The sequence below is a fragment of the Perognathus longimembris genome, chromosome 1 (genome assembly GCF_023159225.1).
Source record: "Perognathus longimembris pacificus isolate PPM17 chromosome 1, ASM2315922v1, whole genome shotgun sequence".
Classification (NCBI taxonomy): Eukaryota; Metazoa; Chordata; class Mammalia; order Rodentia; family Heteromyidae; genus Perognathus; species Perognathus longimembris.
In genome coordinates, this window is record NC_063161.1 from 85,189,840 (window position 1) to 85,208,803 (window position 18,964).

At 40.7% G+C, this 18,964-nt stretch overlaps 1 pseudogene; it reads right to left on the reverse strand.

Annotated features, from left to right (window-relative positions):
* Positions 1–8,570: 8,570 nt before the first annotated feature.
* LOC125355298 lies at positions 8,571–9,322 on the reverse strand (annotated as a pseudogene).
* Between the last annotated feature and the right edge of the window lie 9,642 nt (positions 9,323–18,964).

Sequence of the window (18,964 nt, forward strand, 5' to 3'; positions counted from 1 at the left end):
TTCCCTTTTCAAAATGGATCATGATCACTAAAAACGGAAGCAAGCAGTATCTAGTACGCCTGTGTACATAAAGGCCACTGCATCAATAAGACTACCCAAAGCTATTTTCTAGAGCTACTCAAACCCTGTGTCTAAAGAGTACATCCAGAAGCAGGAAGCAATCAGAGCATTCTCAAGACCAGCAATGTCTGCTGTCTGGAGTTCATAGTCTGTAAAAGACAGAAATACTTGGGGTGGGGGGGAATCCCACAGATACACTGCTGCTTCTGCTCAGTCCTGTGGTTCACCCATCACTTCCAGAAGCAGAAAGAAGGTGCTCACTGCCCCATGTCAGCTCTCAGATTATTAGAGAATTCCTCCCTCTTCCACAAAAAAAAAAAAAAGCAAATGTATCAAAATCTATCTGGAAAGACAGCACAGGGCTGATAGGGAGATACTACCCAATGAGTCCTCAGGGACCCAGCTCAACACCCTGCCTCCTCCCACCCCCCACATGCCTTGCCCTCATCCTCATAGCCCACCATGTCAGATGGAGTACTGGCCCTCACAACTGCATTCAGAGAGTAGCATGGAAGAAGAACAAAAACCCCAGGGAGGGAGGGATTAGAAGGAGGAGTTTAAGCTTCTTGCCCGTGTGTGTGTGTGTGTGTGTGTGTGTGTGTGTGTGTGTGTGTGTGTGTGTCAGTCCTAGGGCTTGTATTCAGGGCCTGGGTGCTGTCCCTGAGCCTTTCTGTTCAAGATTAGCACTCTACTTTCCATTTTTGCCCTTTTTTCGTAGTTAATTGGAGATAAGAGTCTTATGGACTTTCTTGCCTGGACCGGCTCTGAACTGTGATCCTCAGATCTCAGCCTCCTGAGTAGCTAGGGTTACAGACACACGCCACCAAGCACCCAGCAGCTTCTTGCCTTTTAAAGAATGTTTCTGGGAGCTTTCATACAATTCTTCTCTCTCTCTCATGGGCCACAGCTTAGCTACATGGCCACATTAGCAACCAGAGAAGTTAGCTAGAGAAAGGCTTGGCAACTATGTTCCTAGTTTAAAGTCAAGGGTGGTAGGTGAAAGTGAAGTGTGTGTTAGGGAACAGCCAGCAGTTTTCTACCTTGATCTTTTCACAGTTTGGCTGTTTGCATATCAACTTTAGCCAAGTCACTCACTTGAGACTAACATCAAGTCCAGGATCAACTGCAGGGAACCAGGAAGTCTCAATACAGCCCTAATCTCCCCAGAATCCTTTGTGCTATGGTGTCCAACAAGTACCTTCTCATTCCCCATGTTATAGAAATGAAAGAGTACTAAGCTCCCCACCCTCACCCTTGCCCTCAAAGAGCTTACCTCCTCCTACAGGTCAACTCATTATTTGTGTGCCAGTACAGGGGCTTGAACTCAGGGTGTGGCTGGATATCCCTTAATTTTTTTTCTCAAGGTTATAGCACTCAACTACTTTTAAGCCACAGCTCCACTTTCACATTTTTTGGTTGTTTCATGCTAGGCATCAGTGGCTCATGCTATAATTCTAACAACTCAGAAGTCTGAGATCTGAGGATCATGATTTGAAGCCAGCCTGAGCGGGAAGACTCTCATCTCCAATAAATTACCAAAAAGTGGAACCCTGGCTCAATTGGAAGAGTGCTCTCCGTGACCAAAAAAGCTCAGAAACAGCATCCATACCCTGAATTCAAATCCCAGAACAAGCACCAAAACATAAACAAATACAAAACAGAAGTCTTACAGACTTTTCTGCCCAGGCTGACTTCAAACCACAAGCCTCAGATCTCAGCCTCCTGAATTACTAGTATTACAAGCATGGGCTACTGGTACCCAGTTACAGATCTCCTCTTAACTTCTCATGAGATGATACCACCTCAAAGTTCAGGGATGGCAGCATCCAGAAACCCAACAACAAACAAAAACTGGAGATTCATGAGAAAGATGGTGATTTATATCAGAGGCATAAAAAAAACTATGCCTAGGGCTGGGATTGTGTCTTAGCAGTAGAGTGCTTGCCTAGCATGCATGAAGCCCTGGGTTTGATTCCTCAGCACCTCATAAACAGAAAAAGTTGAAAGTGGCACTGTGGCTCCAGTGGTAGAGTGCTAGCCTTGAGCAAAAGGAAGCCAGGGACAATGCTCAGGCCCTGAGTTCAAGGCCCAGGACTGGCAAAAAAAAAAAAAAAACACATGTCTAAAGCAGATGAAGCAGCCAAAATGTGCTCTCTCTCCCCCCACACACTCTGCTTTTTTCCATATAAGTGACAATGTAGCTGCTGATAGTTTCTGAGCTTTCCCATTCACAGCTTCTGACACTTTAGGGACCTGGGCAGGCAGGTATTCTCTGGTATGAAGACAGGAATCACCAGGAAGAGATCTATCCATCCCACATGGTCAGGAATAAATAAATGTGTCCAGAAATAAATATATGTGTCCAGGTGGGTTAGGCAGCTGAATCCAATGGATAGAGTAGGAGAAAGGAGAGTCCCTACAAAGAGGTAGCCTTTGGAAGCTTCTGAAAACCATAGGTCTCTATGGCGACAGTCACTCTCCAAGCTCCAGTGATTGATTTTTTACAATGGGTTGAAATATTCTGGGAAACAGCCACACACCGCTGCCACCTAGCTGTCACTCTTGTGGCTCTGCTTGCTCCTTTCCTGTGCCACCTCTCTACCTGAAGAAGAGCGTCTCTGCCTACAGCTCTAGAAAGCAGAGATGCATGCCCTATCCAGGAAAATACTAGCTTTGCCCTGGGAAGAAGAGATCATTGTGAAAGCAACACAAGATTAGAGCACAAGAGAAGGCTGAGACTGGATTGTGGGTAGATGGAGCAAAGTGCATGAGATGGACCAGAACATGATATCCTAGTTATTATCCTTGTTATTGGCTCTTCTGCATGATACCCAGAGGGACCTTAGAGTTTACTGGGCAGGCTGGCTATGCACTGTGTTCTCAGTGCAGAAGTAACAGGGGTCCAAACCCCGGTCCTGGGGCTTTAGAAGAAGCAGCCACATCCTCTTTATATCTGTGGAAAGATTGACTGGTTGGAGCTTTAGCCTTGGACTTAACCAATTCTCATCCTTCTGAGATTCTGTGAGCTCTCCAGAATCCTTTTGTATGAACTTCTTTGCTTAAATCAGCCAGTGATGACTCTCACACCCAATGTTATCCTAAAGAATCTGGGTGACCTTCATCTGTGATTATTCCATGGGTCAGCCAGGGAACAGAAGGCAATTAACTTGAGTCAACAGTTATTCACTACAAAGAAAATGCCTTAGGATACTCAAAAAACATATTGGCCATCTAAAGCATTAATATGGGGGGAGGGGCACCAGAAAAAGAAGATACTGTCGTGGGAAATATCCAGACAGCATTCAGTTGAGAGATTGTGAGTGCGGATGATGAAAGAAGCCATGTGAAAATCTAATACACACTGAGTCATTATTATGTTTGCATTTAGAAAACAAAGTCCTCAATGTCAGCATCTTTGAAATTATTCCTAATTGAAATGAAAGCTCTTCATGAGCCAGCCAGAGCATGGGGGCCCAGGAGCAGAAACCATTGCACTTCAGTTTCATGACATACACACCATAGAACTAACATTTAAATTATTATTTTTTGACAGTTTATCTGGCCTTCTCAATGGTCACTACATTGAAAGTCTCAGAAGCAGTCCTTCAAGTTCCTTCTGTTTTCATATTTACTTTCCCAGGCTACTTTGTCCAGGATGGTCAGCTAGTGAGGGCCAGCCCTTACCTTATTCTTCCAATAGAACTTCCTGGGAATTCGGAGAACTGCAGAACCCAAATGGCCCATCTCCCTGCCCCCCATTAATGCTGTTTCTTGGTTCTCTGGTGTCAAGAAATAACAATGAGTAAAAATGACTAAGGAGCCAGGCACTGGTGGCTCACACTTGTAATTTTAGCTACTCAGGAGGTGGAGATCTGAGGATCTCTGGACTTTTCTGCCAGCCCGCAGAAAAGTCTCAGTGAAACTCTCCAATTAACCACTCAAAAACTGAAAGTTGTGCTGTGGCTCAATGGTACAACACTAGCCTTGAGCACACAGGGCTCAGGGACAGTGCCTAGGCCCTGAGTTCAAGCCCCACAACTAAAAAAAAAAAAATGACCAAAGAAATCAAGAAAATTGTAAGGAAGGCACTAACTGCCATCTTCTTGTCATCTCAGCCCTGGATCATGCCCAGTGACTTTTTTTTCTTCTTGGGTAAAGCTGGCTTTTCTGAGATTCTAAAATCTTGCCTACTGTGGTGGAATGAATCGTTTCTGAGCTCTATGCCCTCATGAACACATAAGATGGTGCTAAGTGAAATGAACTCCACGTATGGAAACAAGTGTTATATCATTGTTGTAATTATTTTCAACATGCCATGTGAAGCTGTACCTTTTCTTTTTTTCTCTTTTTTTTGTTTCTCTCATATTCCCTTCCTGTGGTTTTGCCCCTGCTATCACTGTATCTCATCTGAGTACCCTGGCTACTGTATATATGTGTATTAGAACTAGGGAAGGGAAAGGGAATATCAAAATGGAGATATAAAGGATAAAAAGACAAATGAATCCAAAAGCAATATATATAAAACCACTTGGTGTAATCCAACTGTATAACTCATGGAGGGGGGGAAGGGAGGGGGAGGGGAAGAAATGAGGGAGAAGGTTAACAAGTTGAACAAGAAATGTACTCACTGCCTTACATATGAAACTGTAACCCCTGTTACAAGTAACAGGGGTAACTGTAACCCCTGTACTTGACTTTGACAATAAAGAGAAAAAATGGGGAAAAAAAGAAGTTAAAAAACCCACTTATAGATTATCAGGCAGAATAGAAGTTTAGGAAAGAGATAGAAACCCAAGAATTGGGTTTGGGCTATTTTGTCCATCCTTTTTCCTGAAAATTTGTAAATAGATATGAAAAAGATGCCTCTTGAAAACTGGGATGAAATCCATTCATAGCTACTGAGGAGAAAATGGCATCTAGACACCCATATGTTTCACAAAGAACAGACCCCTGAAGTTGCACCAAAAATCCTCTGCCTCCCCACCTCCCGATTCTATGAGCAAGAATTGGGAAGTCAGGTCAAATCTTCCCCCCATGAAAATTAACAAATGAATTTTCTGCCAGGAAAGATCAAACCTTTAATGACAGTCTCAACTACACCTCATTAGGAGGACCACTGAGGTCACTCTGCCAGATTCTTTTTAGATCTGTTCTCAATATCATCTGTGCACACAGGATCACATCTCTCATCATTCCCCCTCATTCCTCACAAACAAGAGAAGCAAAGTCCCCATGCTTGAGTTCAGTCACATAAGTGTTCATTGTGGCATAAGCCATGTTTCTCAACCATTCCAGGCCATCTGTGTTTTTCCATAAGTGACTCCCTTTAGAAAAAAATCAGCAAAATGTTTTGTAATTCCTTATATCACAAGACAGCAGCTCCAGATTTGCTAGTTTACTTTAATGACAGAACACCAGGGGGAAAAGCAGAGCTTACCAATGAGGGACTCACTGTAAACCACAGAGTTCTGCACTGAAAGACTCACTAGGCAGAGTTTTGTGCTATTTAGGGAACGGAGTAAAAGTCCTGTACTAGTCACTCGTTTAGCACTATAACAAGTACATGAAACCATTCGCTTATAAATAAAAAAGGTTTACTTTTACCTCACAATTTTGGAGGTTCCAATCCATGATCCATTGGCCTGACTGCTTTGTGCTTGTGGCAAAGCAGCACAATATGGTAGACGCCATGGTTACCAGGAAACTAATAAGAGCAAGGAGGGAGAACAGGGTCCCACATTCTCCTGCAAGGACACACCCCAGTAACCTAAAGCCTTCCCACTAGGCCCTACCCATTAAAGGTTCCACCATCTCTCAAAAGCACCTTCCCAACGACCATGCCTTCAACACATGAACCTTTGGGGGAGCATTGAGAATCCAAACTATAGCAGGGCCATCCCTCTCAAGAGCATGGCATGGTTTATAATATGGCAATAATATGAACTTGAAGTAAAATCTTGATATCCAAGCCACAACTCCATTACTTTCTTGAACACCCAAAGCTATGTAATCTTCCTCATCCTCAAATAAGATAATACCCACCTCAAAAAACCTAGATGTCAGGCTGGGAATATGGCCTAGTGGCAAGAGTGCTTGCCTCCTGCACATGAAGCTCTCGGTTCGATTCCCCAGCAGCATATATATGGAAAACGGCCAGAAGAGGCGCTGTGGCTCAGGTGGCAGAGTGCTTGCCTTGAGCCTGAAGAAGCCAGGGACTGGGCTCAAGCCCTGAGTCCAAGGCCCAGGACTGGCAAAAAAAAAAAAAAACTAGATGTCTATACAATCATGCATTGCTTTGCGACTGACAGTGATAGCATTCAAAGGCAATTCAACAGATGATTTCATCATTATCAGTGTCATCAAAGTGTGGTTGCACAAACCAAGACAGCTATGTCATCCTAAGACAATAAAATTTTATAGGAAACTATAGTATTTGTTATCCACCATTGACTGAAATGCCCTTCTTCCTTGTAGGACTGTACATGAGTGTGGTTTGAGTCTAACCACACTGAACTCACTTGATGTCATCTGAAAACATTCTGAAACTATAGTTAGGGACATATAAAATAAGTGTAGGGCTGGGGATATAGCCTAGTGGCAAGAGTGCCTGCCTCGGATACATGAGGCCCTAGGTTCGATTCCCCAGCACCACATATACAGAAAACGGCCAGAAGCGGCGCTGTGGCTCAAGTGGCGGAGTGCTAGCCTTGAGCGGGAAGAAGCCAGGGACAGTGCTCAGGCCCTGAGTCCAAGGCCCAGGACTGGCCAAAAAAAAAAAAAATAAGTGTGACATACAAAACTTCAAATAAATATGGAAAATATAAAAATTCTTTTTCATTCTACAGCTCTTCTTACTCTTAATGTATAAATTTTCCAGACAAAACCCACCTGCTGTACTTAAGCTTTGTTTTTGTTGTTGTTGTTGTTTGGTTGGTTGGTTTTTAGTAGTACTGGGGTTTAAACTCAGGGCTTTGCACTTGCTAAGCAGATGCTCCACCACTTGAGCCACACTCTCAGTCTTTTTGCTTTGTTATGTATTATCTTACTTTTCCCCTGGGCTGGGCTAGACCACAATCCTTCTATTTATAGTTCTGTGCAGTTGAGATGACAGGCACATGCCACACCACCCAGCCTTTTTATTGGTTGAGATGAAGTTTCAAACTTTTTTGCCTAATTGGGCCTCAAACTGGGAAACTCCTGCTCTCTGCATCCCAAGTAGTAGGATTTGTAGGTCTGAGAAAGTGCACCAGTCAGCTCTATTTCAGGGGTTTTTTTAAATAAATTTAATTATTTATTTAGGTGTTTAAGGTCTTGCACTAAATTTTTACAAGCTGGTGAACACTGACAAATTGTTTCTCCCACAGAACTATAACCACACATTCCCAGACAGTAAAATATAGTTGAACTAAAAATACACATCACTACTTTATCAATTATATAAGACAAATTATCAAATATCCAAATATTAAGTTACACAGATCAAAAGGCTTATAAAATATTAGATATCTGCTCAATTTCACTAGCAGAAACCCACTTTTCCTTTTTCTTTTTCTTTTTTTTTGCAAGAGAGGCTTGGAAGTGAAAGGGGGAAAAATCACATTTCAAACAAAAAATAAGCTGGTAAACAACTTCTAAGTATGAAAAATAATACAGTATCAGAAATTTTATGATTAAGAATCTTAGCTAAAAACAAAGCATTATACTTTAAAAAATATTTACTAAATTAAAGAGCATACTCTACATGTTCTGCACAAGACAAAGACAACATTTTACTAAAAATATTCAATAGCTCCCTCTCATCCTTTTTTCAGGCCTTCCCTATTAAACTGCACCTCAGAGTGCAAACATTAAATTAACTGTAAGCCTTTTTTGTCTGGAGACATTATTAAAGACATGTGCTTCTGTAACAATGAAGACTTTCAAAATGGTCGTTTCCCATAACAGCATAAAGATATATAGAAAAACATTACAATCACCTTAAGACTTGGTTAAAAAAAAAGTATCAGTGGTTACACAACCTGATGTATGAATGTGGGAGATGTAAACATAAAATGAATAGGCAAAAAGCCACAGAGGCCCTACAATGTTTGAAATGACTGAAGCAATGAATAAACCATACAGGTCTAGAGTCTGAAATTTTGGTTCTGAATGGTATTAAAAATATACAAGTATTGTGCTAGATATTTTGGCACCTAATCCTTCTAAATTTCTTATATATTGATAAAGATTCTGGCATGGGAATAGATTTAAAAATGTAACTCAATGATTTTTAGGAAAGGCCAATTGATACAATGCTGAACAGCAAGAATTTTTTTCTAAGTGTCCAAATAGGTAGATCAAAACCCAAACAGCAATTGTGTCAAGCTTCTAGCCTGATAAACTGCTTTGCTATATTCCTATGGAAGTTTCACTAAACTTATTCACCAAACCAATATTTTTGGCTAAGTGTATGACAAATTAGGTTCCATCTCAGGTTCCATTTCTGAGGCAATGGCACCAGGCACCTGGTTTTACTGAGTGCAACAGTTGTTTGTGTGACCACTGGCGTCTTTAAAGCGTAGCCGCATTTTAGGTCGGTGCTTTTCCAAATACAGAAGCTGCTTGCTGTTAAATGCTCCACGCCGCTTTTGCCTTATGAACTGTACTGCATCTTCATATTTCATTCCACCTTCAATTAGTGCCAGGGCAACAAGCACTGGAGCTCTCCCAAGGCCTGCAACACAATGCACTGCAATACAGCAACCAGGATCTTCACAAAAGTTTATTTTTACAAGACTTAACCAGTCATCAGCAATCTGGTTAGAGGGTGGTGCGCCATCATCAAAAGGCCAATCAAGAACATGGATGCCTTCTTTCTCCACCAGAGTAGTGCCATAACATACTCTTACAATTGTGGTAACTCCATACTTCTTTTTTTTTTTTCTTCATTTCTTTTTTTTTTTTTTTTTGGCCAGTCCTGGGCCTTGGACTCAGGGCCTGAGCACTGTCCCTGGCTTCTTCCCGCTCAAGGCTAGCACTCTGCCACTTGAGCCACAGCGCCGCTTCTGGCCGTTTTCTGTATATGTGGTGCTGGGGAATCGAACCTAGGGCCTCGTGTATCCGAGGCAGGCACTCTTGCCACTAGGCTATATTCCCAGCCCTCCATACTTCTTAAGTTCCTCAATAAACTTGTTTAAGTCGCATTGGTTGGATTGTGTGTAATAAGGAATCTCATGTTCTTGTATGTGACTTCCACAGGAGCAGGGTGGTTCATTCGAGCCATGTTAACTTACTTAAACATTCAATAGGGTTCTGAAAGAATTTAAAAAAAATCTAATACAGGAATGATGCAAAGAAACTGAAGTCTACTTCAATATACACCACTTAAAATTCTCAATGCTTTATGAAACTGGGAGTAATGATAAATGAAATGAACCTCTTATTGGGAAGTAGCAACTCTTCAATCCAGTAATAGTGAAGCAATAGAAAGCAAGTGCACTGTTTACCCCATCCAGGTCAGAACTCTTGGAAAATGCTCTGCAGATTGCAATTCAACACGTCTGTGTCCAGGTTAACCACTCTTGCAGGGGCTTCTTGGTGGAATAGTAATGGATTTCTACAGTTCACTTGTCTGCACAGAGGTCGTGCTGTGCCTGGCAGTACTCTCCACTGCCTTTCAGAAACTCCATAAATGTGTGACCAAGAACACCACAGAACTGAGGAATATGTCTACTCATTAAAGATTGTGGCCTAATCATACAGCCGGTCCTGAGGCAGCAGTGACACAGGCGGCAGCGGCGGCTGCAGGGCAGGGGGCAGTGATGGTCATCACGGGGCAGTGGCCTCTATTTCCGTTTTTAAGTCTGTTTTATCTGTCTCATTACTAGCCTTTGACGACAACCTGAGAACGCTCATTGAGCCCCAAATGCACAAACTAGCTCTGACACCCCATTCTGGACTTGTCTGCTCTGTCCTTTTACTTCTCCAAAATCTCTTCTTCACCTTTAGTGATTTCCTTTTTCTTCAATCCTAACTTCACTCCTGCCTCTAGACTTTGAGACTTGGTTTACTCAGAGAACATGGGATTGAGTGTTTGCTGAATTCTGAGTACTGCTCATTCACAATGGAGCCACTGACAACACCTGTGGCCTGGAGGACCTGGCCTTAGTGATGATCTGATATAATAGAACCCTGGCTTTCTCTGTTGGGTTCTGATTTGTCTGAATCTGCCATGGCTTAGCACATTAGACCTTAATTATAAATCTCATTCGAGAACAATTTGAATATAAATGTCAGGTAGAACTTTCTAGATATTAGGTTCAATAAAACAAGTAAACTAAGGCCTTCAAATTCCAAAACCAGAGGCATTTCAGTTCTCACTGCTTCCTTCCATGGGTTCTCATTGCTCTCAAAAAATGGCCAAAGTGGCTGGGAATGTGACCTAGTGGTAGAGTACTTGCCTAGCATGCATGAAGCCCTGGGGTTGATTACTCAGCACCACATAAACAGAAAAAGCCAGAAGTGGCGTGGCTCAAGTGGTAGAGTGTCAGCCTTGAGGAAAAAGAAGCCAGGAACAGTGCTCAGGCCCTGAGTTCAAGCCCCAGGACTGGCAAAAAAAAAGGCCAAAGTGACATCAGCAACTTTACATCCCTCCTTAGACCACACTAATGAGCAGCCTAATGGGCCCCTTTCCCTTGGAAATTCTTCTGGATATGTCTACGTAGCTGAAAAACCAAATGTGTTTCCTAGCAAATTTCATGTTTTACTTCTATACCTTAATAGTAATTTGGGATCATTTTTAAAATAAGAAAATAGCTTCATTTGTGAGACCACTTTGAAACTTAGCTACTAAATGGCACATTTTGTTAGTATGCTTTTTCAGATTCTTTAAAATATATTTTAGTTCATTATAATGCACAGATTTTTTTAACGTACTAGATCATGCATATTGAGTAGGGAATGAGCTGTGGATCTAAAGGCTACAACCAGTACATTAAATACTTAAGAAAGTAAAAAGATGCCGAAATTGCAGGAAACCATAAATAGAAGAAATTAATAATTCAGATATTCTCTTCTAGTATTCTTCTTCCAAAGCAATGAAACCCTAGAAGAGAAGTACAAAATTAGAACTTAGAAGAATGTATGCACCTGTCACATCCTGCAAAGTTTTCCATAAATAACCAGGTAGTAACTGTTTTAGGCTTTCTGGACCTTAGGATATTTATTTAGGAACACAACAGAAGCAGTCACAGACCATACACAGATGAATGTGCATAGCCATGTTTTAATAAAACTTTATTTACGAAATGGAGAAGACAACTTGACCTATGGGACCAACAATGAAGAGGAAACAAAATGGACTTTGCAATGATTTCCTTCATCTTCAGCTTACATAGTATTTATTAGTCTGAAAAATCTCTCTATAACTACATTCAATACAGTAATCAAAGCATGAGAATAAAATAATTTCAGCAGTTTTAGAGCATCTATTAATTAAGTATAACTGCACTGGCCCCAGTGGGAAAGAAATGCTACAAAGTAAGAAGTTCATCAGAAAGAAAATTAAAGAGGTGCTTCTGCTCATTAAATCTTTTTTATTTCATCCATGATTGGGTTTTTAACACAAGAAATGCAACACACATTTCTGACACAATACTGTAATATACAAAAATTATTCAAATGAAATGTATTCTTAGGTTCTTCCATAAATATTGCTTTTTTGTGCAAAAAAATTTCAACCAAATATCCTAGAAAGCAATTGTTTGTATGATGCAATGTAACCCTTTCTTTAAAAACAATGATTTTTTAATCAGTGTTTAATGTTTCTCATTAAAAAAGACCTGATTTATTTTTTGCCACTATGAAAGTAAGTGAAAAATTGAGAGACAGTGTTCAGGATTTGCTAGCTATTGTATTGGATGTGTTTTTAATTCAGTATCATCTCGTTTTCCTTTACCCCTCATCAAGAGTTTAGTTCCCCCACTCAACTGATGCCAAGCATTGGGCACAACCCAGGTGGCTTTGGCCAGTGGAACATAGAAGTAGAACTGTGCTATTTCATTGTGCCTTTTTATGTGTGTGCCAGTCCTGGGACTTGCCTTTTGGCCTGGAAGCTGTCTTTGAGCTTTTGTCTCAAAGCTACTGCTCTCCCACTTTAGCCACAGCTCCACTTCTGGCTTTTTGGTAGTTAAATGGAGATGAGTCTCATGAGCTTTCCTGCCCAGCCTGGCTTCAAACTAGGATCATCAAATCTCAGCCTCCTGAGTAGCTAGCAGGAGCCACTAGCCCCTGGCCAATGGACCTTTAATGACCTCTGAAGATCATTAAAAAGAACTCAATTCTGCACCTAAAGCCAAACCATTTCAACCATTCCAAAGATCTGAGGATGTGGAAAATTAATGTTGGTTTTTCATTCATGATGCCTGGAGTTGTTATGCAGTACAGAGATAGCCGTCAGTTACCATTTGTTCTTACTTAGCAGAAAATGTTTTCCACATTGCTATATGAAAAAATCATGACTTGTAAATAAAAAATGATGAATCCAGCAACAAATGTTTCCACCACTTTAATAAACTGAATCATCAAGTGTAACTTCCAGTTTCATAGAAACCATTTCTGTAAAACATCTCCACTTTCCTAGTTTTTAAATTTATAGCAGGGTAATAGTTTGAAGAATTAATGGATGATTTCCCAACAATTTCCTAGAGTTCATTGAACTGTTTACTTTAGGGAGTTTTTCTTACCGGGGACTAGAAATGAGATAACTGTTTATTTAGGGAGGACTCTTTCAACTATACATTATAAGACTTTTCTTGAATCTCGAGCCAATTAAGAAGAAGGAGGAGGAGAAGGAGGGAGGAGGAGATGGATGGATAGATAGATGATAGATAGAATTTAGCTTTTGTGCTCAATGCTTACTTGGAAATGAGAGTCTCATAGACATTCCTACTGGGGCTGGCTTCAAATCCAGCCCCTTAGATCAAATCCAGCAATCTTTAGATTTCAGCTGCCTGAGTAGCTAGCATTACAAGCATGAGCCACTGGTGCCTGACTCTACTAATATATTTCAAATGAAAAACAGAAACTATTAGAGTATATCAGACATAAAACAGTAAACATTATTTTATTAAAAATGTGATTTAAAAAAGAGACTTAATTATGATGATAAAAAAAATCTCAAAATGAAAAATGAGGCTATGCATGACCTTAAAGGAACTTAGTTTTAGGGGAATCAATAGCATCCAACTGGCTGTTTTTAACATAGAATCTTCTCCAAAGTAGAGTTAGAAGAAGTATTCACTGGAGCCCAAGAGTAAACGCAGCTCAAGCATTCATTAATAGATGAATGGATTTTAAAATGTTGTACCTACAGACAATGCAATAGCACCCCATACTTCATAAGGAATACAGCTCTAACACATGCTAGCACCAACACGGATGAACCTTGGAAAGAGACAGTACATTAAGTAACAGAAGTCAGACAGTGAGTGGCAAATACTGTGTGATTCTACATATGGAAGCACCAAAAATAGTCAGTCATATAGATAGAAGTTGAATAGGGATTATTCGGGGCCTGGGGAGTTGGCAGTTAATGGGTACACAGATCTTAGGTGCTCATGACAAGTACTTGGACCTAGTTCTTAGAATTTATCTTAAAAATTATTAGAGACGTGGACAAGTTGTGTGTGTATATCATCTAAAATAAACATGTTTGACCTTTGTAATTTTTAGGAAGATTTAATGTATTTAAATTACCATTAGTCAGAGGAAAACTACTCACAACAAAACAAAATTTTAATTTTAAAAGGAAACCCAGTCAGACACATGCTGGTGGCTCACACTTGTAACCCTAGCTGTGTAGGAGGCAAGATCTGAGAATTATGGTTCAAAGACAGCCCAGACAGGAAAGTCCATGAGATTCTTATCTCCAATTAACCACTAAAAAGCTGGATGTGCAGCTGTAGCACAAGTAGTAGAGTACCAGCCTCGGGTGAGAAAGCTAAGGGCCAGTGCCCAGTCCCTGAGTTCAAGCCCCAGGACAGGCACCAAAAAAGAAGAAGAAGAACCCCACCCTGAGTGTCCAGCCTTGCCCCACAGCCTATATTCACCACAGTGGAAGATGGTTGGTTCACAGAAAAAAAAAGATGAGTCCTTTTGAATGCTCACCTGTTATATCTCACGATGGAGCTTCCTTTCCCCAAATCAATGGCAAGTTCTCATGGACACAAGAGGAGAAAGCAGTTCAAGAGATGCAATAGGCAATAGAAAAGCAGGAAAAAAATAATGTCACGCATTAGAATAATCCAAAGTCTTCATATGGCAGAGTCTAGAAGCTCTGAAGACAATTTGACTTTCACCTTCAAAACTGTGCAGGCACTTAAAACGTTCACATATAGCACTGCTACAATAAAAACTCTCAAGTTAGGCCTGGAGTCATAGTTCAGTGGCAGAGCACTTGTCCAGTATGTGTAAGTCTTGGTTTTCATCTGCAGCAAAGAAGAAAGTTAGATCAAAGAGTTGTCTAGTTCTTTCAATCACACAGACATTTGTTTTTATGTATTTATGTTGTACTACCTGTATATGGAGGAACATATACAAAACGATAAAATTCAGAGCAGTACTAAGGTTTATACTTATGCTAGGCAGATGTTATACCATTTGGGCCTATGCCTTTGGTCCTTCATGCTCTGCTTATATTTTCTTCCAGATAGCCTGGACCACAATTCTTCAATATTATGTTTTCTTCTATGACTGAAATGACAGGTATATGCTACCATACCTAGTTTTTTCTGTTGAGATGAAATTTCAGAAAGTTTCAGCCTAGGCTGACCTCCAGTTATGGTGTCCCCAGTCTTGACCTCTTCTTAAGTAGCTAGGATTACAGGAGTAAGCCACTATGCTTGGCTCCAAAAATGTAATGTTTAAATAATCAAAAATTATAACTAACATTGTTTGCTGAAAATGAAACATCTCCTATATGGGGTTTGCTCCAGCAAGTTAATGTGTACAGTTTTCTTTTTTCTGCATATTTTAACTGATAATTTTGTTATTTAAAAATGAGAAATAGCAGAAAGCAATGATGAAAACAGCCTGGGCAGCACTTTATCAACACAAGACGAATGCCTTGCTAGTCACATAAGGTAGATTCTACAATTCCCAGATACCAGAATCTAAGATGCTCACATATTTTTATATAGCCTTTGTTTATGTTGGTATCAATTATGAAACATTGACATATAGCATTGACCTATAACCTGCATACTTTGGTTTCTGAAAGTGTCACCCTATATTGCCTAGGCTGATCCCAAACTCCTGGGAACACTGGATCCTCTTGCTTCAGCCCCTGAAGTTCCTGGGACCACTAACAGTGCCACTAAGCATAGCTGTTCCTCCCATATATTGTAAACTATGGATAGTTTAGAAGCCCTGGTACAATGTAAATGCATGTAAGTAGAGGCTGGACTGTATTTTTAGGGAATAATGACAATCTCTAAGAGAGGACTGACTGTATCCCGGCTGAACACTATGAATATTATGTTTTGATACATAATGAAGCAACCCTTTACCTGTCAGGCTCCCTTATCTCAGGGAGCAGGTAATCTTTTTTTATTATTAATTAAATTTTGTTGACAAGGTGTTGTGCAAAAGGGGTACAATTACATAATAGGGCAGTGAGTAAATTTCTTGTGATATCTTACACCTTCGTTTTTCTTTCCCTTCCCTAGATTAGGTAGGCATATATACAATACCCAGTGTACCAAAATCATATACAGTAGCCACGTGGTGTACACCAAAGGAAATTCACCTAGAACTTTAAATAAACATCAACAATAGAGTTTGCTTATCCTTGTCTTATATGTTCATATATACATAGCTGTTGAGCTATTGTGATCCACTGAGAGGTCTATTTTAGACCATTTTATGTTTAGTAGTTGTTTGGTTTTAGATACATAATGTAAGGTTGCTGACCCAAACCTGTGGAAATACCATCTGACAAGAAGTTTTTTGTCGGGCTGGGGATATAGCCTAGTGGCAAGAGTGCCTGCCTCATATACACGAGGCCCTAGGTTCGATTCCCCAGCACCACATATACAGAAAACGGCCAGAAGCGGCGCTGTGGCTCAAGTGGCAGAGTGCTAGCCTTGAGCGGGAAGAAGCCAGGGACAGTGCTTAGGCCCTGAGTCCAAGGCCCAGGACTGGCCAAAAAAAAAAAAGAAAAAAAAAAAAGAAGTTTTTTGTTTCACAGACCTGGTCTCTACTGCCACCCCCCCTCCACCCTAACAGTCATATATCAAGGAGACCATGTCCCTTTGTTCTGTGTGTTCTAGGCTTGTCTCGCTCAACATTATTTGTTCAAGTTCTGACCATTTCCCTGTGAATATCAATATTTTATCATTTCTAATTGCTATGTAGTATTCCATTGTGTATAGGTACCACATTTTTTTGATCCATTCATCTGTGGAGGGGCATCTGGGTTGTTTCCATATTTTGGCTATTGTGAATTGTGCAGCGATAAACATGGATGTGCAGATGTCTTTTTGATATCCTGAGACCTGTTGTTCAGGATAGATGCCTAGTAGTGGTATGACTGGGTCATAGGGTAGGTCTATGTTGAGCTTTTTGAGGAACCTCTATACTGTTCTCCAAAGTGGTTGTACTAATTTGCACTCCCACCAACAGTGGAGAAGGGTTCCTCTTTCCCCGCACCCCCTCCAGCATTTGTTGTTGCCTGAGTTCAGAGTATAGGCCATTCTAACTGGAGTGAGGTGGTATCTCAGGGTTGTTTTTATTTGCATTTCCTTTACTGCCAGGGATGTTGAACATTTCCTCATACATTTCTTTGCCATTTTTATCTCTTCTCCTGTGAAGTCTCTTTTTAGCTCCTTTGCCCATTGAATAATTGGTTTACTGGGCTTGGAGGGGGTTAGTTTTTTGAGTTCTCTGTAGATTATGGACATTAGGCCTTTGTCTATTGCTGTGCTGGTGAAGATCCTTTCCCATATGGTTGGCTGTCTTTCTAGTTTCTATGTCTTTAGCTGTGCAGAAACTTTTTTATTTTGCTATAGTCCCATTTGTCAAGACTCTCCCCTATCTGTTGTGCCCCTGGGACTCTATTCAGGAAGTTCCTTCCTGTGCCTATAAGTTCTAGCATCTTTCCTACTCTGTCCTTCAGTAGTTTCAAAGATTCAGGTCTGGGGCTGGGGATATAGCCTAGTGGCAAGAGTGCCTGCCTCGGATACACGAGGCCCTAGGTTCGATTCCCCAGCACCACATATGCAGAAAACGGCCAGAAGCGGCGCTGTGGCTCAAGTGGCAGAGTGCTAGCCTTGAGCGGGAAGAAGCCAGGGACAGTGCTCAGGCCCTGAGTCCAAGGCCCAGGACTGGCCAAAAAAAAAAAAAAGATTCAGGTCTGATGTTGAGGTCCTTGATCCATTTTGAGTTGATCTTGGTGCATGGTGATAGGCGAGGGTCTACTTTGAGTTTTCTACATATGGCTGCCCAGTGTTCCCAGCACCAGTAGTTGAAGAGGCTATGTTTTTTCCATTGTATGTCTTTAGCTCCTTTGTCGAATATCAGCTGACTGTAAGAGTGCAGTTTGATTTCTGGGTCTTCTATTCTATTCCATTGGTCTTCAGGTCTGTTTTTATACCAATACCAGGCTGTTTTTGTTATGATGGCTCTATAATACAGATTAAAATCTGGTATTGTGATACCTCCTCAGAGCAGGTAATCTTTATACTATCCACCCAGACACACTTCTGGGAGCTCTTTTCCTGTGTCCATTCTATTCCCCAAAGTCACAAGTTTTTCTCACCATATCTAGATTGGAGACAAAGAAGAGTAATTTTGTGAGAAAAAAATACATATGGCAAGTGATGCTAATATGACTTCACATTCTATAGTAAGTACAGAGTTCAAAGGAATGAGCATAAACGGGGCAAGAATTCCACCATTAGCTGATGATAGTGTCTTACCTGGTAGAGGATGGTGTGGAGAAATTTTGGGGAGGAAGAAATCTTTTTGGTTAAGAGCTTACCTGGGTAAAGTATCTTACATAAGTGGCTGAATAACTAATGACTACCCTTTACTAACATTTGTACACAGTTTTATATCTTAAGCATACTGTTTGAGTGTGAGCCATCTTTATTACAAAGCAGTTGGGCAATTTTACAAACTTCTACATTCTCTTCTTTTTTCTTTGCATTCTTGCTTAGTTTTTTTGCTGATGCTCTACCACTTAAACTAAACCTCCACTCTGTTTATCTTGCTGGTATAATTGGGGATAAAGTCTCTGGGATTTATCTGTGTAGGCTGGTTTCAAACTGCCATCCTCAGATCTCAGTCTCCTGAGTAGCTAGAACTATAGGCCTGAGCCATCAACACCCAGATTTGCATCACCTTCTTCAAGACTAAAATATATTTAACAAATCAAAGTCTCTGAGATGCCCTTGTCTAAGTAGAATTTTCCAAATGTATTTGACTTTAAAATCCATTTTTTAAATAATTCTTTTCTATCCACCTGCACAAAAATTGGAAAGGAAATGAGGGAGTATTTTATTTGGACTGTCGCTAAACTTTCTCCTTCTTAAAAAAAATTGAATTATGAACTTCTATTCCAAGAAGGAAATATACAAGATAAGTTGAAATTTTACTTTATGTGCCAAACCCAAATTTGTTAAGGTGTACAATAATTAAGAACTATAAGCCCTTGCTGGGCACTGGTGGCTCATGCCTATAATCCTAGCTACTCAGAAGGCTGAGATCTGAGGATCATGGCTCAAAGTCAGTCAAAGCAGGAAAGTCCATGAGACTCTGATCTCCAGTTAACCATCAGAAACCCAGAAGTGGAGCTATGCCTTGAGCAAAAGAGCTCAGGGCCATAGCCTAGGCCCTGGGTCCAAGCCCCACAACTTACAAAAAGGAA